This window comes from Mustela erminea, chromosome 1, assembly GCF_009829155.1.
Source record: "Mustela erminea isolate mMusErm1 chromosome 1, mMusErm1.Pri, whole genome shotgun sequence".
In the NCBI taxonomy this organism is placed as follows: Eukaryota; Metazoa; Chordata; class Mammalia; order Carnivora; family Mustelidae; genus Mustela; species Mustela erminea.
The window spans coordinates 68679213-68692619 of record NC_045614.1 but is presented as its reverse complement, the minus strand read 5'-3'; the positions used below and the strand labels follow the sequence as shown (position 1 = coordinate 68692619).

Sequence of the window (13407 nt, the reverse complement as noted above, 5' to 3'; positions counted from 1 at the left end):
TGATGTTTGTAGGTGTTGACACATTATTATTAACCGTGCTTGGTACATGATGAGCTTTTCCAATCTGAAGACCCGATTCTGCCTTGATTCATTATGAAGTATTTCAAATAGATCAAAAATGTTAGAAAATAATACAATTGAATATACATGCACCCATCACTCAGTATAAGATAGAAAACATTAAAGTATAATTGAAAGCCAGTATTTACTTCTCCCCAATCACATTTTCCTCCCATAACCCTAACAGTAATCCCTATTCTAAATTTGATTGCTAAATTCCAGACAGACCTTTATAGTTTTCCTACATATGAATATATCCTAATTTAATGTTTTTAAACTTCAGATAAATGACATATTATGTAACCTTCAGTAATTTTTGGCTTTAAAAAAATAATCCACCTTTTCTGCAGGTGGCTCTGGTTCACACAGAGCCAGCCAAGGGGTGTGCTGCATTCACAGGGTACGTGCTACAGTTTACTGACCTCTTGCCCCTCTAGGCATCCAAGTGGGGTCTGGGGTTGCCTCTGGAGCCATTGGAGGAGGTATGTTCCTGAGGCTGAAGAAGCTAAGTGGGGCCAGCAGGGAGGCATTCTGGAGGCAGCAGGGAGGCATTCTGGGGGCAGCCCTGGCAGATGCAGCTCTAGGTGGAAAGCTCCACATCTCTGCCTCCTGCCTCCACCAGAGTTGGATGCTTCCTTCTGTTCTTCATCCACATCCTTTTGATGGTGAGTGGAGCACATTAGTGCTTCTGCTCTAATTTAAAACACTTCATGTGGTAAAGTTGTTGGGTTTTTTTTTTTTTTTTGAGGCAACCTTTACAAATCTCTCTATACTCCAGAACAACAGAAAGACTTTAGAATATTTTCAACCTGACAACCTGTCTCTTCTTAAATTTCATTTCTATCCAGTATTTTTTTTCCTTCTTATTTCTTTTTATATCATAAACCAACACCTCTATTGTTGGTGTTCTATGCAATCAATATTTGTTTAGATTTACCCACATGCGTCCACATGGCTGCTACTAACCTATACAGTATTTTTGTGCAAATTAGGAAAAGGAGATTCTTTCTCAAAAAACTTATCTCCATCTGTGAGAAGCAGCATTCATACATACACCATCTAATAACAGAGTACCTAGTAAACTTGGAAGCTACACTGTCTACTTATGTAACTGGCATCCCCAAATGTGACACTTCTGTGCAATACACAACTTCTACAACTGCACCTGGCAGTCTAGGTTCATCAGACCTTTAAGTCCCATTCTTCATTGTACCACAGTTCTTCCTTCTGGATCAATTTCCATACAGAAGGACAGTCTTTAGAAGTTCCTTAAGTTCAAGCTTCTAGGAAATAAATTCCGCAATTTTTGTTAGTTTATACATGTTTTTATATTAACATTTTATAAATGTTATTATATTGTGTCTGAGGATAGGTTTAAATAGTTTAAAACTCCATGTTAGTAGTTCTTTTTTTCTCAACAGTTTAAAGACAGTGTTTTACTGTCCTTTGCTTTTGTTGCTGTTAATGAGGAATCTATGGTCAGTCTGAGAGTTACTGCTTGTAACTAACCTGTGATTTCTCTTTGTTTGATATTAATTTTTTGTTTTGTTTTTGAAGTTCTGCCAATTCTTTAAAAGTTTGCTATGTAGTCTTCATTGTGCCCTCTGAATCTTTGGATCTATTTCTTTTATCAACTTTGGAAAATTCTGTTATTATCTCTTTGAATATTTTCTCTGCCCTGGTCTCTCTTTTGTCTCTCTGAAATTAAAAGTACACATACATCAAACTCTTTCTTGTATCTTTTGAGGCTGCTAACCTTGTTTTCATTTCCCATCCTATTTGTCACTTGAGTTGTATTCTTCCTTTATCTGTCTCCCTCCCAGCTTATCAGTTCTCTCTTCAGCTATGTTTAGTCTCCTGTTTAGCCTTTCCACTGAAAATTTCCATAACTATATCTTCAATTTCTATAAATTCTACTTGGTTATTTTCCCAGATATGGAACGATTCTTTTTAATAGAGTATCATCCCTCTCTCTTATTTTCTCAACCACCTTTTATTTTTAAAATATTTTAAAGATTTATTTGCTTATTTTAGAGAAAGAGAGCATACATGCAGGGGGAGGAGCAGAGGGAGAAAATCTCAACCAGACTCTCTGCTGAGCACAGAGCCTGATGCGGGACTTGATCTCACCACCCTGAGATCATGACTTGAGCCAAAATCAAGAGTTGGCTGCTTGACTAAGCCACCAAGGTGCCCTCATTTTAAAAATATTTTAAACATACTTGACTTATGTTCTATATCCAAATATTATGCCATTTAAAAGTGATTAAAACAGAATTTAATTCTGGTAGGTTGTTGTTGTTGTTGTTGTTTTGTTGCTGTTTTTTTTCCTATTGACTCACTCTTCAAGTCGTCATGGCAGGGTATTGGGAAAAGATTTCAATTAGCAATAATTGCGCCTTGGATAAACCTCATTGGCTATGATACTGCCACTGTGCAAAGCTTGACTCACTCTTGACATCTTGGTTCCTTGTGAATTTTGTGATTTTGAATTTTGAGCTCATTTTCAATGGCCTTTATCTGTGAACCTTTTCTGAGGCTTGGTTGAAACACATACTTCTCCAGAATGAGTCTGTGTTTCTGCCAGTCACCCCAGAGATAGTACCAAAATAAGAGTGACGTTACAATTTTTCTAACGGACACTTTCAAACATACATGAAAGTCAAGAGAAATCTCCCTTGCACCCTTCACCCAGTACAATATTCACCTAATAGGTTATTATCATCAGATTTTAAATGAGGAAAATATTGGGCCCTTCTCTCTTTGCTAAAAGTATTTCCATCTTTGAGAGTTAATGCCAAGTTGAAAAGTCAAAAAGTTGAAATTTTTATTTTTAAATTAATGTGTTTTCTTGTTTTTGTGTGTGGTTTAAAGATTGTTTCTCTCCTTCCCACCATGGAAGTATTCTGTAAAGTTCTGTATTCTGTAAAGTTTCCACCTTGAAGGTGGAAGGGGTTAATCTAGACTGAACTCAGATTTCACCTGAGGTAGTTCTTTCCAGAAAGCTCTGCATAACTCCAGGCCATAATAAAACTAAACTTCATTTACCAGGAGCCACTCCCTAACGAGGACATGTGTTCCATAGGGGCAGGGATCTTTGCATTTCTTTTCATTGATGGATCCCAAAAAGTAGCCTACCTAGCACAAGGTAAGTGCTCAGTACAATTAATATAATAATAAATAAATGATAATAATAATAATAATAAATAATAAATGTCATCTCTTACAGATTCCGAAGTGTTAACTTGTTAAATAATCTCATACTTAATTTTCTTTTCCAAATGAATATATCTACTTTTCTAATTAAAAAAAATAACAGGTCAGAGGAGTCAAGATGGCGGAGAAGTAGCAGGCTGAGACTACTTCAGCTAGCAGGAGATCAGCTAGATAGCTTATCTAAAGATTGCAAACACCTGCAAATCCATCGGCAGATCGAAGAGAAGAAGAACAGCAATTCTGGAAACAGATAAACAACCACTTTCTGAAAGGTAGGACTGGCGGAGAAGTGAATCCAAAATGACAGGAAGATAGACCCCGGGGGGAGGGGCCGGCTCCCAGCAAGCGGCAGAAAGCGCTCAGGGAACAAAAGCTCCTGAAAGCAAACCCGAGCGGATTACTCAGCCCCTGGTAAGGGCGGTGCAATTCCGCCTGGGGCAAAGACACTTGAGAATCACTACACCAGGCCCCTCCCCCAGAAGATCACAAGAAATCCAGCCAAGACCAAGTTCACCTACCAAGGAGTGCGGTTTCAATACCAAGGAGAGCAGCAGAATTCCAGAGGAAGAGAAAGCAAAGCACAGAACTCATGGCTTTCTCCCTGTGATTTTTTTTAGTCTTGCAGTTAATTTAATTTTTTTCTTTTTCATTTTTTTTCTCTTCTTCTGCTAATTTTTTTTAACTTTTACCCTTTTCTTTTATAACGTTTTTTAACTAGTTTATCTAATATATATATTTTTTATTTTTTATATTTTTCTTTATTCATTTTCTTTTTTTTAATTCTTTTCTTTTATTTTTTTTTCTTTTTTTTCTTTCTTTCTTTTTGAACCTCTTTTTATCCCCTTTTCCCCCCTCACGATTTGGGATCTCTTCTGATTTGGTTAAAGCTTATTTTCCTGGGGTTGTTGCCACCCTTTTAGTATTTTACTTGCTCCTTCATATACTCTTATCTGGACAAAATGACAAGGCGGAAAAATTCACCACAAAAAAAAGAACAGGAGGCAGTACCGAAGGCTAGGGACCTAATCAATACAGACATTGGTAATATGTCATATCTAGAGTTCAGAATGACAATTCTCAAGGTTCTAGCCGGGCTCGAAAAAGGCATGGAAGATATTAGAGAAACCCTCTCGGGAGTTATAAAAGCCCTTTCTGGAGAAATAAAAGAACTAAAATCTAACCAAGTTGAAATCAAAAAAGCTATTAATGAGGTGCAATCAAAAATGGAGGCTCTCACTGCTAGGATAAATGAGGCAGAAGAAAGAATTAGTGATATAGAAGACCAAATGACAGAGAATAAAGAAGCTGAGCAAAAGAGGGACAAACAGCTACTGGACCACGTGGGGAGAATTCGAGAGATAAGTGACACCATAAGACGAAACAACATTACAATAATTAGATTCCAGAAGAAGAAGAAAGAGAGAGTGGAGCAGAAGGTATACTGGAGAGAATTATTAGGGAGAATTTCCCCAATAAGGCAAAGGGAACGAGCATCAAAATTCAGGAGGTTCAGAGAACGCCCCTCAAAATCAATACGAATAGGCCCACACCCCATCACCTAATAGTAAAATTTACAAGTCTCAGTGACAAAGAGAAAATCCTGAAAGCAGCCCGGGAAAAGAAGTCTGTAACATACAATGGTAAAAATATTAGATTGGCAGCTGACTTATCCACAGAGACCTGGCAGGCCAGAAAGAGCTGGCATGATATTTTCAGAGCACTAAATGAGAAAAACATGCAGCCAAGAATACTATATCCAGCTAGGCTATCATTGAAAATAGAAGGAGAGATTAAAAGCTTCCAGGACAAACAAAAACTGAAAGAATTTGCAAACAGCAAACCAGCTCTACAGGAAATATTGAAAGGGGTCCTCTAAGCAAAGAGAGCCTACAAGTGGTAGATCAGTAAGGAACAGAGACAATATACAGTAATAGTCACCTTACAGGCAATACAATGGCACTAAATTCACATCTCTCAATAGTTACCCTGAATGTTAATGGGCTAAATGCCCCAATAAAAAGACACAGGGTATCAGAATGGATAAAAAAACAAAACCCTGGGCACCTGGGTGGCTCAGTGGGTTAAGCCGCTGCCTTCGACTCGGGTCATGATCTCAGGGTCCTGGGATCGAGTCCCGCATCGGGCTCTCTGCTCAGCGGGGAGCCTGCTTCCCTCTCTCTCTCTCTCTCTGCCTGCCTCTCCGACTACTTGTGATTTCTCTCTGTCAAATAAATAAATAAAATCTTTTAAAAAACAACAACAACAAAAAAAAACCCATCTATATGTTGCCTCCAAGAAACTCATTTTAAGCCCGAAGACACCTCCAGATTTAAAGTGAGGAGGTGGAAAAGAATTTACCATGCTAATGGACATCAGAAGAAAGCAGGGGTGGCAATCCTTATATCAGATCAATTAGATTTTAAGCCAAAGACTATAATAAGAGATGAGGAAGGACACTATATCATACTCAAAGGGTCTGTCCAACAAGAAGATCTAACAATTTTAAATACCTATGCCCCCAACGTGGGAGCAGCCAACTATATAAACCAATTAATAACAAAATCAAAGAAACACATCAACAATAATACAATAATAGTAGGGGACTTTAACACTCCCCTCACTGAAATGGACAGATCATCCAAGCAAAAGATCAGCAAGGAAATAAAGGCCTAAATGACACACTGGACCAGATGGACATCACAGATATATTCAGAACATTTCATCCCAAAGCAACAGAATACACATTCTTCTCTAGTGCACATGGAACATTCTCCAGAATAGATCACATCCTCGGTCCCAAATCAGGACTCAACTGGTATCAAAAGATTGGGATCATTCCCTGCATATTTTCAGACCACAATGCTCTGAAGCTAGAACTCAACCACAAGAGGAAGTTTGGAAAGAACCCAAATACATGGAGACTAAACAGCACCCTTCTAAAGAATGAATGGGTCAACTGGGAAATTAAAGAAGAATTGAAAAAAATCATGGAAACAAATGATAATGAAAATACAACGGTTCAAAATCTGTGGGACAAAACAAAGGCAGTCCTGAGAGGAAAATATATAGTGGTACAAGCCTTTCTCAAGAAACAAGAAAGGTCTCAGGTATACAACCTAACCCTACACCTAAAGGAGCTGGAGAAAGAACAAGAAAGAAACCCTAAGCCCAGCAGGAGAAGAGAAATCATAAAGATCAGAGCAGAAATCAATGAAATAGAGACCAAAAAAACAATAGAGCAAATCAACAAAACTTGGAGCTGGTTCTTTGAAGGAATTAATAAAATTGATAACCCCCTGGCCAGAATTATCAAAAAGAAAAGAGAAAGGACCCAAATAAATAAAATCATGAATGAAAGAGGAGAGATCACAACTAACAACAAAGAAATACAAACTATTATAAGAACATACTATGAGCAACTCTACGCCAACAAATTTGACAATCTGGAAGAAATGGATGCATTCCTAGAAACATATAAACTACCACAACTGAACCAGGAAGAAATAGAAAGCCTGAACAGACCCATAACCAGTAAGGAGATTGAAACAGTCATTAAAAATCTCCAAACAAACAAAAGCCCAGGGCCAGACGGCTTCCCGAGGGGATTCTACCAAACATTTAAAGAAGAACTAATTCCTATTCTGTTCCAAAAAATAGAAATGGAAGGAAAACTTCCAAACTCATTTTATGAGGCCAGCATCACCTTGATCCCAAAACCAGACAAGGATCCCATCAAAAAAGAGAGCTATAGACCAATATCCTTGATGAACACAGATGCGAAAATTCTCACCAAAATACTAGCCAATAGGATTCAACAGTACATTAAAAGGATTATTCATCATGACCAAGTGGGATTTATTCCAGGGCTGCAAGGTTGGTTCAACATCCGCAAATCAGTCAATGTGATACAACACATCAATAAAAGAAAGAACAAGAACCATATGATACTCTCAATAGATGCTGAAAAAGCATTTGACAAAGTACAGCATCCCTTCCTGATCAAAACTCTTCAGAGTGTAGGGATAGAGGGCACATACCTCAATATCATCAAAGCCATCTATGAAAAACCCACCGCAAATATCATTCTCAATGGAGAAAAACTGAAAGCTTTTCCGCTAAGGTCAGGAACACGGCAGGGATGTCCATTATCACCACTGCTATTCAACATAGTACTAGAAGTCCTAGCCTCAGCAATCAGACAACAAAAGGAAATTAAAGGCATCCTAATCGGCAAAGAAGAAGTCAAATTATCACTCTTCGCAGATGATGTGATACTATATGTGGAAAACCCAAAAGACTCCACTCCAAAACTGCTCGAACTTGTACAGGAATTCAGTAAAGTGTCAGGATATAAAATCAATGCACAGAAATCAGTTGCATTTCTCCACACCAACAACAAGACAGTAGAAAGAGAAATTAAGGAGTCAATCCCATTTACAATTGAACCCCAAACCATAAGATACCTAGGAATAAACCTAACCAAAGAGGCACAGAATCTATACTCAGAAAACTATAAAGTACTCATGAAAGAAATTGAGGAAGACACAAAGAAATGGAAAAATGTTCCATGTTCCTGGATTGGAAGAATAAATATTGTGAAAATGTCTATGCTACCTAAAGCAATCTACACATTTAATGCAATTCCTATCAAAGTACCATCCATCTTTTTCAAAGAAATGGAACAAATAATTCTAAAATTTATATGGAACCAGAAAAGACCTCGAATAGCCAGAGGGATATTGAAAAAGAAAGCCAAAGTTGGTGGCATCACAATTCCGGACTTCAAGCTCTATCACAAAGCTGTCATCATCAAGACAGCATGGTACTGGCACAAAAACAGACACATAGATCAATGAAACAGAATAGAGAGCCCAGAAATAGACCCTCAACTCTATGGTCAACTAATCTTCGACAAAGCAGGAAAGAATGTCCAATGGAAAAAAGACAGCCTCTTCAATAAATGGTGCTGGGAAAATTGGACAGCCACATGCAGAAAAATGAAATTGGACCAGTTCCTTACACTGCACATGAAAATAGACTCAAAATGGATGAAGGACCTCAATGTGAGAAAGGAATCCATCAAAATCCTTGAGGAGAGCACAGGCAGCAACCTCTTCGACCTCAGCCGCAGCAACATCTTCCTAGGAACATCGCCAAAGGCAAGGGAAGCAAGGGCAAAAATGAACTATTGGGATTTCATCAAGATCAAAAGCTTTTGCACAGCAAAGGAAACAGTTAACAAAATCAAAAGACAACTGACAGAATGGGAGAAGATATTTGCAAACGACCTATCAGATAAAGGACTAGTGTCTAAAATCTATAAAGAACTTAGCAAACTCAACACCCAAAGAACAAATAATCCAATCAAGAAATGGGCAGAGGACATGAACAGACATTTCTGCAAAGAAGACGTCCAGATGGCCAACAGACACATGAAAAAGTGCTCCATATCACTCGGCATCAGGGAAATACAAATCAAAACCACAATGAGATATCACCTCACACCAGTCAGAATGGCTAAAATCAACAAGTCAGGAAATGACAGATGCTGGGGAGGATGTGGAGAAAGGGGAACCCTCCTACACTGTTGGTGGGAATGCAAGCTGGTGCAACCACTCTGGAAAACAGCATGGAGGTTCCTCAGAATGTTGAAAATAGAACTGCCCTATGACCCAGCAATTGCACTACTGGGTATTTACCCTAAAGATACAAACGTAGTGATCCAAAGGGGCACGTGCACCCGAATGTTTATAGCAGCAATGTCCACAATAGCCAAACTATGGAAAGAACCTAGATGTCCATCAACAGATGAATGGATCAGGAAGATGTGGTATATATACACAATGGAATACTATGCAGCCATCAAAAGAAATGAAATCTTGCTATTTGCGACAACATGGATGGAACTAGAGCGTATCATGCTTAGCGAAATAAGTCAAGCAGAGAAAGACAACTATCATATGATCTCCCTAATATGAGGAAGTGGTGATGCAACATGGGGGCTTAAGTGGGTAGGAGAAGAATCAATGAAACAAGATGGGATTGGGAGGGAGACAAACCATAAGTGACTCTTAATCTCACAAAACAAACTGAGGGTTGCTGGGGGGAGGGGGGTTGGGAGAAGGGGGGTGGGGTTATGGACATTGGGGAGGGTATGTGCTTTGGTGAGTGCTGTGAAGTGTGTAAACCTGGCGATTCACAGACCTGTACCCCTGGGGATAAAAATATATGTTTATAAAAAATAAAAAAATAATAATAACACAAACTGGAAGCAAAATTTTCAACAATAAAGACAATTCTAGGGGCACCTGGGTGGCTCAGCAGTTTAAGCCTCTGCCTTCGGCTCTGGTCATGATCTCAGGGTCCTGGGATTGAGCCCCATATCGGGCTCTGTGCTCAGCAGGAAGAGCCTGCTTCCCCTCTCTCTCTGCCTGTCTCTCTGTCTACTTGTGATCTCTCTCTGTCAAGTAAATAAAATATTTTTAAAAAACATTTTAAAAAAAGACAATTCTAAAGGAAATATTTAAAATTACCTCTTAAAAATAATCCCATATACAACTGTATAAAAGGGAATAAAATACCTAGGAATAAATTTAACCAAGGAGGTAAAAGACCTATACTCTGAAAACTGTAAGGCATCAATGAAAGAAACATCAATGAAAAAACTGAAGATGACACAAGTAAATGGAAAAATATTCTATACTCATGGATTGATATTGTTAATGAGCCCATACTCCCCCAAACAATCTACAGATTTAATGCAATTTCTATCAAAGTACCAATGACATTTTTTATAGAACTAGAACAAAGAATCCTAAAATTCATAAGGAACCACAACAGACCCCAAATAGCCACTGCAATCTTGAGAAAGAACAAAGCTGGAGGTATCATAATCACAGGTTTCAAGATATACTAAACAAAGCTATAGTAACCAGAAACAAAAGCAGACATACAGATCAATGGAATAAAATAGAGAATTCAGAAACAAACCCATGCTTACATGGCCAGTTAATTTATGACAAAGGAGGTAAGAATATAAAGTGGAAAAAAGACAGTCTCTTCAATAAGTGATGCTACAAAAACTGGATAGCTCCATACAAAAGAATGAAACAGAACCGCATTTCACACCATACACAAAAATAAATTCAAGATGGATTAAAGACTTGAACTTAAGACCTGAAAGCATAAAACTTCTAGAAGAAACCAGAGGCAGTAAGCTCTTTGACATTGATCTTGGCAATATTTTTTTGGATCAGTCTCCTCAGGCAAGAGTGACAAAAGCCAAATTAAACAAATAGGATTACATCAAACTAAAAAACTTTATTTTCACACAGTCAAGAAAGCCATCATCAATACAAAAGGCAACCTATCAAATGGGAGAATATATTTGTAAATCATACATCCACTAACAGGTTAATATCCAAAATATATAAATATATATAAAGAACTTATATAGATTAATATAAAAAACACAGATAATACAATTAAAAATGGGGGAACACTTGAATAGACGTTTTTCCAAAGAATACATACACATAGACAACATGAAAAGATACTCAACATCACTCATCATCAGGGAAATGCAAATCAAAACCACAATGAAATATCACCTCACACCTGTCAGACTGGCTATTATCAAAAAGACAAAAAATAACAAGTGCTGGTGAAGATGTAGAGAAAAGCAAATCCTTGTGCCTGCTGGTGGCAACGTAAATTGGTGCAGCCACTATGGAAAACAGAATGGAGGTTCCCCAGAAAATTAAAACTAGAACTACCATATGATCCTATAATTCCACTTCCCAGTATTTATCTGAAGAACATGAGAACACCAGTATAAGAAAATATATACACCCCTATGTTCATTGCAGTATTGTTTGCAGTAGCTAAGATATGGAAGCAAGCTAAGAGTCCATCAATAAACAAATGGATAAAGAAGTTGTGTGTGTGTGTGTGTGTGTGTGTGTGTGTGTGTGTGTGTAATGGCATGTAGCTCAGCCATAAAAAAGAGTGAAATCTTGAGATTCACAGCAACATGGATGGACCTAAAGGGCTTTATGCTAGGTGAAATAAGTTAAAGAAAGACAAATACCATACGCTTTCACTTATATGTGGAATCTTAAAAACAAAACAAATGAACAAACAAAACAGAAACAGACTCATAGATACAGGAAACAAACTGCTGGTTACTGGGGGAAGGAGGGGTTGGGAAATGGATGACATCAGTGGAGGGGATTAAGAGATACAAACTTCCAGTTATAAAATAAGTAAGTCATGAGGATATAATGTACAGCATAGGGAATATGGTCAATAATGTTGTAATAACTTTGTATGGGACAGATGGCAACTAGACTTACCCTGGGGATCATTTCATAATGTATAAAAACATTGAATGACTATGGTGCACACCTGAAACCAATAGAATATTGTACATCAATTAGACTTCAATTAAGAAGGAGAAAAAAGAAGAAAAAATCACCTCAAATCTCTTCAACAAAATATAACCATTATTGGCTGTCAAGAAACCCTTCCAGGTAATCCTCTGAGACCTTACCACATACACCAACTTGTCATCTCTGCCAACAAACATGGTGGTACTTCATCATTTCAGGGTTGCGCATGCGCGCATGCGCGCGCACACACACCAGTCCATTCTCATTACTGCAGCTGTTATGTTCTGTAAAGTCACTGTGGACAGTGAATTAGCAAAAACGGAAACACTGGCATAGGGGAAATACCAGGTTAGGTTCCTTTGAGCTTCTGGTCACATTTTCATCAACTAATCAATACATAACCTTCTTTTATGTGTGTTTCTGTTTAAAGACATCTTATTTAATATGTATTATTGTTTCATTAACACTGAACTCACAGCCAACAGCACTGTAACTCCTGACTGAATGAAACATCCAGGGGCGCCTGGGTGGCTCAGTGGATTAAAGCCTCTGCCATCCGCTCAGGTCATGTTCCCAGGGTCCTGGGATCGAGCCCTGCATCGAGCCCTGCATCGGGCTCTCTCCTCAGCAGGGAGCCGGCTTCCCTCTCTATCTGCCTGCCTCTCTGCCTACTTGTGATTTGTCTGTCAAATAAATAAATAAAATCTTTAAAAAAAAAAAAAAGAAAGAAAGAAACATCCAACAGGGGATCTTTTTCTCCATAAGGCACATCGCAGCCTTCTTGCACTTAGGAACACTAGAGAGCACTTTAGTGTGGAGACCACTTGGAACAGAGAACTCACTAACAAACAGCACAAAAATGCAAAAAAAAAAAAAAAAAGTTGCACTAAATATACTGTGAAAAGGACACTGTTTACGAAAGAAGTAAACAGGCAGAGAGTTGCCCTGTTCCACCTCAGCTGGGAACGTTCACTATGGGGACTTAAATTTTTCACTGCTTTGCACAAGTCTGCAAATGACCACAAAAGTGTCATAAGTATCCACTGTTCCCAACTTTTTCTTCCCTAAAAATACAATTTTTTCTATAAACCCCTTCCACGCATGTTTGTGAGATGATCCCTTGGGATGATCCTTTGGGTGTATTCCCATAATGGGCTGCTGTCTCAGTGTCAAAGGACATTTCCACTTTTGAGCGATATTGCCAATATTTCTCCCTGGGCCCTGGCCCCAAGTCTTCTAGTCCTTCGGCCTTCCTCTTTCCACCCTTTACTCCCCTTTCCTTCTCTTCCTCCTCATCCTCCTTTTCTTGTTCTTACCATCTGTTACTGTAGGTGTGTCAAAATAATGGGAAAAAGAGAAGACAAAGCTTGAGGTGAAAAAGAAAGGAGCAGGAGGGAAAAAGGAAAGGAAATCGGCCAGTTTTATGTCAGTTCAGTTCTCTTCATCCTGACAATAGTATTTCACTTGCAAATACTATAAATGATCCATTTTAAAGATCTCATTTCAAGGAGGGTTAAAGTCTTATGCTATGAAAAGAGAAATTCCCAGGGAAATCAGCATTCACGTCTTTGATAGATAAAATCTGGCTACAAGTTATTTGATGCCCTTCCCCCATCCCTGCAGGAGTTGAGGTCCATGTCACTTCCTCTTGAACCTGACTGGGTGCTTTGACAGCTTAGACAATACAATAGAGTGAAAAGAACCCTGCCTGGATTTCCAGGCTCAAATGTTAAGAAATAGC

The 13407-nt window shown here is 38.4% G+C and overlaps 1 pseudogene; it reads right to left on the bottom strand.

The window, feature by feature from the left end:
- Positions 1 to 2421: 2421 nt before the first annotated feature.
- LOC116581157 lies at positions 2422 to 2504 on the bottom strand (annotated as a pseudogene).
- Between the last annotated feature and the right edge of the window lie 10903 nt (positions 2505 to 13407).